This window comes from the organism of the source record quoted next, unplaced genomic scaffold, assembly GCF_019419815.1.
Source record: "Pyrus x bretschneideri cultivar Hongxiangsu unplaced genomic scaffold, Pyrus_bretschneideri_v1 Contig17, whole genome shotgun sequence".
In the NCBI taxonomy this organism is placed as follows: Eukaryota; Viridiplantae; Streptophyta; class Magnoliopsida; order Rosales; family Rosaceae; genus Pyrus; species Pyrus x bretschneideri.
Genome location: NW_025999468.1, coordinates 415355 through 422937, shown reverse-complemented (window position 1 = coordinate 422937; position 7583 = coordinate 415355). Strand labels below are relative to the sequence as shown.

The 7583-nt window shown below is 38.2% G+C and overlaps 1 long non-coding RNA gene and 3 pseudogenes across 1 annotated transcript; 3 read left to right on the top strand and 1 right to left on the bottom strand.

Annotated features, from left to right (window-relative positions):
- The first annotated feature begins 1474 nt into the window (after positions 1-1474).
- LOC125476119 lies at positions 1475-1593 on the top strand (annotated as a pseudogene).
- A 276-nt stretch (positions 1594-1869) lies between these two features.
- LOC125476110 lies at positions 1870-1988 on the top strand (annotated as a pseudogene).
- A 360-nt stretch (positions 1989-2348) lies between these two features.
- LOC103957927 lies at positions 2349-6089 on the bottom strand. The gene is made up of 2 exons (XR_007257265.1): positions 3714-6089; positions 2349-2770 (listed from the first exon to the last, which is right to left on the bottom strand). It is a non-coding gene; the product is annotated as an uncharacterized LOC103957927 (long non-coding RNA).
- On the top strand, positions 2400-2518 carry LOC125476109 (annotated as a pseudogene).
- Positions 6090-7583: the final 1494 nt, after the last annotated feature.

Genomic DNA, 7583 nt, shown 5'->3' with positions numbered 1-7583 from the left:
AACCATAACTTTATATGGGGAATGAAATTAAAATATAGGTGAAAAAAACAAGACAATCGGTATAAACAGTCTTGGTCAAGATTGTAGCACAAGTAGTACCTGCATGAACAATTAAAATTTGTAATTACCCAGCCACACAAAACTTTGAGCAAGATTAATCCATTACGTAATATTTAATTCAACTAAAAGAAAGAAAGAAAAAATAAACTTGTTAGCAAACTGCAGAGCTATAATGCGCCACCGTAGGTGACGGTGGGCCGCCTTGACTTGCCGAAAAATTCAATTATTTTAAAAAATTACCAAATTTCACAGAAATGAAGATCTCAATAAGAGGATCAATGTTCATACCTGTGGCCAAGTCCAATTTGGCCGGGAAGAACTCCAGTTCCACTCAAACCCGTCAGAAACCCTAATGGGTGTTCTTCGATTCGACTTCCTCGGTGTTCCAACGCTCCAACAGTTGGTTGGATCTTGTTCCTGGGTCCAAGGGGGGTTGATTAAGGGTGGTGGTGGGTGGTGAAACTCGTTGGAACTGCGGAATTGCTGTCAAGAACCATCGAGTTCTCCGGTGAGGTTCTACACGATTTTAGACCTAAAACCCTTCGAATTTGGGTGAAGATGGTAGATGGGAAGTTGCGAAAGAGGGTGCAGGTGTTGGATGGTGGTGAATCGACGAAAAGAAATGGCGGAATCTGCCGGAATTTGGTCGAGTTGGTGCGGAAGGGTCCTTTTTTTTTTTTTTTTTTTTTTTACCCCTCTCTTCTTGATTGGTTCCTCCCCCCTTTAACTGATTGGTCCCTTTTTCTTAAATCAGATTGGCCCGAAATTTACTCACACCTGATAGGCCCAATTCCCACATGGAGGGGGTTTAACTAATTTAAAAACTATAGTTTAGTAAAACGACTTCAAATGCCCGTAACTATATCGTTAGACTCCGGACTCACAAACGGCTTCTGCCTATGCGTTCGTGGTTTCGAGATCTATTCGAAATCGTTACTTGTGACCTCCGAAGGTCTCAGGATTATAAATAATTATTTTTCAAAAATTCCACTTTGTACTTAAGTAATTAAAATCTAAAATTAATTTAAATTCCTGAAAAATAGTATAAAATATCAATAATACAAACATGTACATTATAATAGTGAAATCCAAGAACGAGATTTCATGGGTGACCTCCGAGGAAGTCATCGTGTTGCATCCTCCTGCCTCTTTTATTTTTCATTATTCTTTTTTTGCGTATATCTGGCAGCTTATTTGTGGCGCGCGTTGTTTACAATCGAGTCTTGTGATGTGAGATGAAAGAAAAGAGTGGGAAAGACTATTCATTCAAGTTTTTGAATTTCGTGGGATCGTCTTGATTAATATTTTTGAATTTCTTGTGGTCGTTTTGAGCCGATGTGATTTGCACATGCAAAAAGGTTACAGGGTCCTGGCCAAAGAAATGGTTATATAAAATTACAAGTCATAGAGGAACAGATGCGATCGTAGTAACTCACATGCATTGGATCCCATTAGAATTACAAAGTTAAGAGAGTATGGGCAAGGGTAGTACTAGAATGGGTGGCCTTTTGGTAAGTCCTTGTGTTGCATCCTCTCTCACCTCTTTTTTTTTTTTTTTTTTTTTTTTTTTTTGTATTTCTGATGCTTATTTGTGGCGCGAGTCTTTTACAACCGAGTCTCATGATTGGGAGATGAAAGAAAAGAGTGGGAAAGACTATTAATTCAAGTTTTTGAATTTGGAGGGATTGTCTTGATTAATATTTTTGAATTTCATGCAATTGTTTTGAGTAGGTGTGATTTGCACATGCATAAAGGTTACGGGGTCATGACTGAAGAAACGGATATATAAATTACAAGTCATAGACTAACGAATGAGATCATACCAACTTACATGCACCAATTCTCATGAGAACCTCGAAGTTAAACGAGTTTAGACGAGAGTAGTACTAGGATGAGTGACTTCCTAGGAAGTCCTTGTGTTGCATCCTCCAAACTTTTTTTATTTTTCATGATTCTTTTTTGCGTATTTCTAGCAGCTTATTTATGGCGCTTGTCATTTACAACCGAGTCTCGTGCATTGGATAAAGGTGAAGGGATCATGGAAAAAGAAATGGTTATATAAAATTACAAGTATAAACTAATGGATGCGATCATACCAACTCACATGCACCGGATCTCATCAGAACTCCGAAGTTAAGCAAGTTTGGGCGAGAGTAGTACTAGGATGAAAGAAAAGAGTGGGAAAGATTATTAATTCAAGTTTTTGAATTTCGTGGGATTGTCTTAATTAATATTTTTGAATTTAGTGTGATCGTTTTGGGCCGGTGTGATCTGCTTATGCATAAAGGTTAGTCATGGCCAAAGAAATGGTTATATAAAATTACAAGTCATAAACTAATGAATGCAATCATACCAACTCATATGCACCAAATGCCATCAGAACTCCGAAGTTAAGCGAGTTTGGGTAAGAGTAGTACTAGAATGGGTGACCTCTTGAGAAGTCCCTGGATAATAGGCATCAAAGCCGAAACCAACTAGATTCAAATGAAATTCAAACGTTATGCTTGCCATGGCCAGCCACATGTATACTGCAGCAATTCTTTAGAGTATGACATCTTACCTATTAAAAAACAGAGCAGATCAAACACCCAAAGGCCTTCAACACTGAGTTCAAGCATTTCTGGTTCAAGCATTTCTGGTTCGAACCGTTGAAAGATGTAAGGCTTCCTAAGTAACCGGTTCCCAACCACCCCATCAAGAAAGAACTAACCTACAAAAATGCATTAGGAACAAAGACTGCATTGGCACATCATCCAACATTTTCCATATAACTACCCAAGAAATATGACTTTAGAAATAAAAAGATGAAGAGAAAAAACTTTCAGTAATCATGATACCATGAGTAATACAAGTCCCTCCTAACGCTCATGTTTAACAACTTTACGTTAACATGTTTATTAATAAAACAGTGCCAATAAAGGGCACTTGTACATATGTGCACGTGTGTGAGTGAGTGAGTGTATGAGTGTGTGTGTGTGTGTGAGAGAGAGAGAGAGAGAGAGAGAGAGAGAGAGAGAGAGAGAGAGAGAGAGAGAGGCCATGTTCGAAAGAAGATCAAGGTAGAGATCGAGTTCAAGGACGTCCTAGTAGTTAGTACAATAATGTAGCCTCCGAAACAAGTTGATGTTAGCTGTGGAAAATCACGTGGTGGTTGGTTCGGGGAAAGACTAAATATTTCAACAAGCAAACTACTTTTAAGGAATGATGTAATTATAAGTTTCTAATTGGAATTGACAAGCAAACTACTTAATATTAAAATTTACTCGTATTTCTTTACATTTATCATTGAGGGTTTGAATCTCATGAATGAATAGTCTAAACTTGTTTATTAGGGTGGTATTTTTAGTTGTATTCCTTTCCACTTGTCAAAGAAGTTTTCTATTTTGATATTGTGAATGAATAGTCTGAACTAACTTGTTATGATTGACTTAATGTGGGGCTTAGCCATACCTTCATCCTCTTTAGTGTAAGTATATCGTTGTAAATTTTCTTTATTTACAAATCACAATTTGAATATAATGATATGGTGTTAGTGCATTATCTCTATTCTGTTGAAAGATATACAATAAATTATGAAGCTATTGAATGAAATGTAAAATACAGTAGAATAGATTTATGAATTATTCTTGTTTCCGAATGTTATGCCAACGCACCTGTTGTACAATAAGAACTTGGCGGTGTCCAAGCTAGCATTGGTTGCAGCCCGATCTGGAGATACTTCTGCGAGATGACAGAAACTAACATGAAACCAGGTGCATACCCCCATGCATCTGTCACAACGCCTGAGGGCAGAGACGGATACAAGAAAAATATTTCGTGTAAGTATCTCCCGCCAGATTCTGTGACACACTCAAGAGGCAGAAGGGTGCCCTGTCCTTCGGTCAGATTGAAGCCAGTGAGGGTGAATAAAATCTCAAGGTATAGCCACAGATTAGACGTCAAAACAATGGCCTGAGCATGCAACTACTTGTATCCCTTTGTTCAAACAGGTACACAATATATCATGAACCCCAAACCAAACGAGGTGCATATCGTAGCCATGGCGTATGCGTATGCTCTCCGAGAATATTTGCTCTCTCTCATCTCATTGAACTCAGCAATGAAGGTAGAAACAGTACTCGTGCAACCCAGAAATCCAAATTGTATGCCTGTTGCAACAATGTCACTAGTCTTAGTGTTCATCTGAGCAAACAGAAAAGGTTCTGAAGGATATATTTCGTTAGATTTTCATGGACCAAGAAAACGCAGGACAAAGGTAACACGCAGAACATTGTAAAAGAAACGAGTACACTTCAAGAATTCCCCCAAGAAGCTTCTAAAACCTCGACGAGAGAAAAAGAGCCCAAAGTAACAAACTTGGCAGTTTATAATGTGACAAATATATGTGAACTGTAAGCTTTCCGAAGACCATAAAACACAAAAAGTAACGGTGAGGATGACGTCATGAAGTGGATGTGGAGGAAGATCATATCACAAGCACTTACCGCTTTCTTCACAGAAGACAGGGCAGCCATGACACAAGCTGCAGAAACATTGGCAATTAGAGTACCAAATGGAACCCATTTCAACAACCCCGCCTTCCTAATCCACGGCCATTAAGCAGGGCTAAAAACCACCGGATCCGCACACCAAGAGGTCCAACTATGCAACCCAACCACAACAACACTGCTAAAGCTACCAAGTGACGCTTGTAGCTATCAACCCTCAAGCTCCTTATAGAGCTAGTGATACCACATACTGAGTTTCTCTCAATAAGCTGCCTAAAACACTTTGCTGTCTCTACCCCGAAAATGATGGAGTTGGTGGCAAGAAACAAACCTGATATAATCCGTCACATGAAAGAGAAGCTCAGATCAGTCCAGCAATTTGAGCAACATTGGGTTTGTGATTAATCCCTGGATAATAGGCATCAAAGCTGAGACCAGCTAGATTCAAATGAAATTCAAACATTACGCTAGCCATAGCCAGCTACATGTAAATATGACATCAGCAAAAACCCAATGGCCTTCAACACTTAAGTTCAAGCACTTTCTGGTTCCCACCGCTAAAAGATGTAAGGCTTCCCAAGTAACCGGTTGACAATCCAATGGCCAAATAATCGGACGTATACGATATATCTCCTTTGAAAACAACACCCAACCACCCCATCAAGAAAGAGCAAACCTACAAAAATGCATTAGGAACAAAGACTGGATTGGCACATCATCCAACATTTTCCATATTGCTACTCCCAAGAAATATGACATTAGAAATGAAAAGATGAAGAGAAAAAACCAGGAAAACAGAGGTACTAAGGAACTTGATTAAACTTCAGTAATTACGATACCATGTGTAATACAAGTGGATTTGGATCCTTGCCGGATCCCCTCTCTGGGGATCCTAGGGATCAACGCACGGAGACCGTTGATAAAAAAATCGTGCGGTCTTAATTAAATGCTTTTTAAATTTTTAAAAGTAAAGCAGTCTCGTTTTGCATGAAAAATATAAAATAAAATAAAAAATTACGACCGCACGATTTTTTATCAACGGTCCCCATGTGTTGATCCCTAGGATCCCCAGGGAGGGGATCCGGTGAGGAGCCAAATCCAATACAAGTCCCTCCTAACACTCATGTTTAACAACTTTACGTTAACATGTTTATTAATAAAACACTGCCAAATAAAGGGCACTAGTACATTTGTGCATATGTGTGAGTAAGCGTCAGAGAGAGACACCATATTCGAAGGAAACTCAAGGTAGAGAATGGTTTGGTTGCTTGTTACACCAACTGGAATTGCCAAACAACTATTGCAGCAGATATATCGTTAAGACCTGCATAATGCTGCCTGTCAAATAATCTACTTGACAAGTAGGTTTCATGATATGAAAGAAATATCTACCAAGATGTGTCACAATGACATTCAGTTTGTCAAGAAGACAAAAAGAAATCCCCACCTGCCAGAGCATGATCAAAGATTTTCGTTAACAAATACTTTTGTTGTTCTCAAGTGTTTCACAATATAAAGATAGAACTGATACAATTTGATCATTATAAGCATCTTCATCTAGGCAGAGTTCCACAAAAAAGTACTTTTAGCAAGGAAATTTTTTGCAACGCATGATAATATCTAGTTATCTCAATTGTAAAGACCAGAATATGGCTAATGTATTCTTCCACAAGTATCCAAAGATCCAAATTTTGACAAACGAATGCAACAACAGCTATAAACTCAATATATGGGATTCAAGTAAAATGCACTTTGGTATACAATGAGAAACAAAGTTAAGTGTGTTACCTTGAGAATGCCAAAAACAGCTAAATGAACCATGCATAAACCGTACTCCAAGAATTTTGGGAACCTTATCGTATTTCCCTGCATATAAAAACACAACTTTATGTTAGTAGCATGATTCCACCAAAGAGGGGGAAAATTCAAACATGTTTAACTTTGTTACTTTCAAGATGAATGAACAAACAAACCAAATGTCGTACATGATCAAGGATCTCTAGCAAAGATTATATGCGATGACAAAAGTATAAACCAAAAGCTCTCTTGCTTTTTGTCCTCTTGTATGATCGCATCAGTGGAAAGAGGAGATATGATTTCCTCTAGCAAGGGAGAGACAGGGGAATTGCTTTGGATGTAACAGGCTCACGACCCCAGAACCCATAGGATTGCAGTTGAATGTCCTCTGGAGGAAATAAGCAGACACTGCCACTCTCACTGTGCCTGTTGCTGTGATGGGCGCGATCTCCAATATCTCCTGCCTCCGACACACATTCACTTTCATTGCCGTCATCTATTTGAGAAGGTTGAACACGTGAAAAACTTAAAGACCGCCTCCTTAATGGAGGAGTGGCACTGCTTGTTCGATCATTTAATTCGTATCAGTTCAGCGCCATTAGTCCCACGGTACTCTTCATAACCACAGCGCTTGATTCCTCTTGAAGCGACTTCATAAATAAAAATAACAAAATCCAAATGTTGATCCATAATGCTAAAAACGAGAGGAACAAATGCACTAGTGAAAATAATGCAATTACTGCTGCTACAAACGTTGAAATGCTATTTGTATCCTAACCAATCCATGTGTTCAGCAATCCAAACATTTGTATACGAACAAAATATGACAACTCCTTGAGCCCTAACAAGAAAAAGTCAGATCTTAAAAACAAAACAAAAAAAATGCATAGGAAATTTAGTGACCGCACTTCGCATATAAGCTCCAACAGCCATGACATAAGTAATGAGAAAGAGCAAAACTAATACTTCAAGATATCCACAAAATTCAAGAATAATACAACCTACATCCCTAATAAATCCATATACAGAAGAGTGCAGGATGAAAATATTTCTCGCAACACCTTTTATAAATGAGTAATGCTAGGTAAACCAAAATTTTAAACCCAGTTGCAAACCATATGATGTGTCCCCAACAGAAAATAAATACATTTTCAACACTTACGTAATAATCTAATCACCAACAATTATGTCATATAGTTTACAAAATTTGGTTTAAATTTTGTCTCCCTAACATTACGC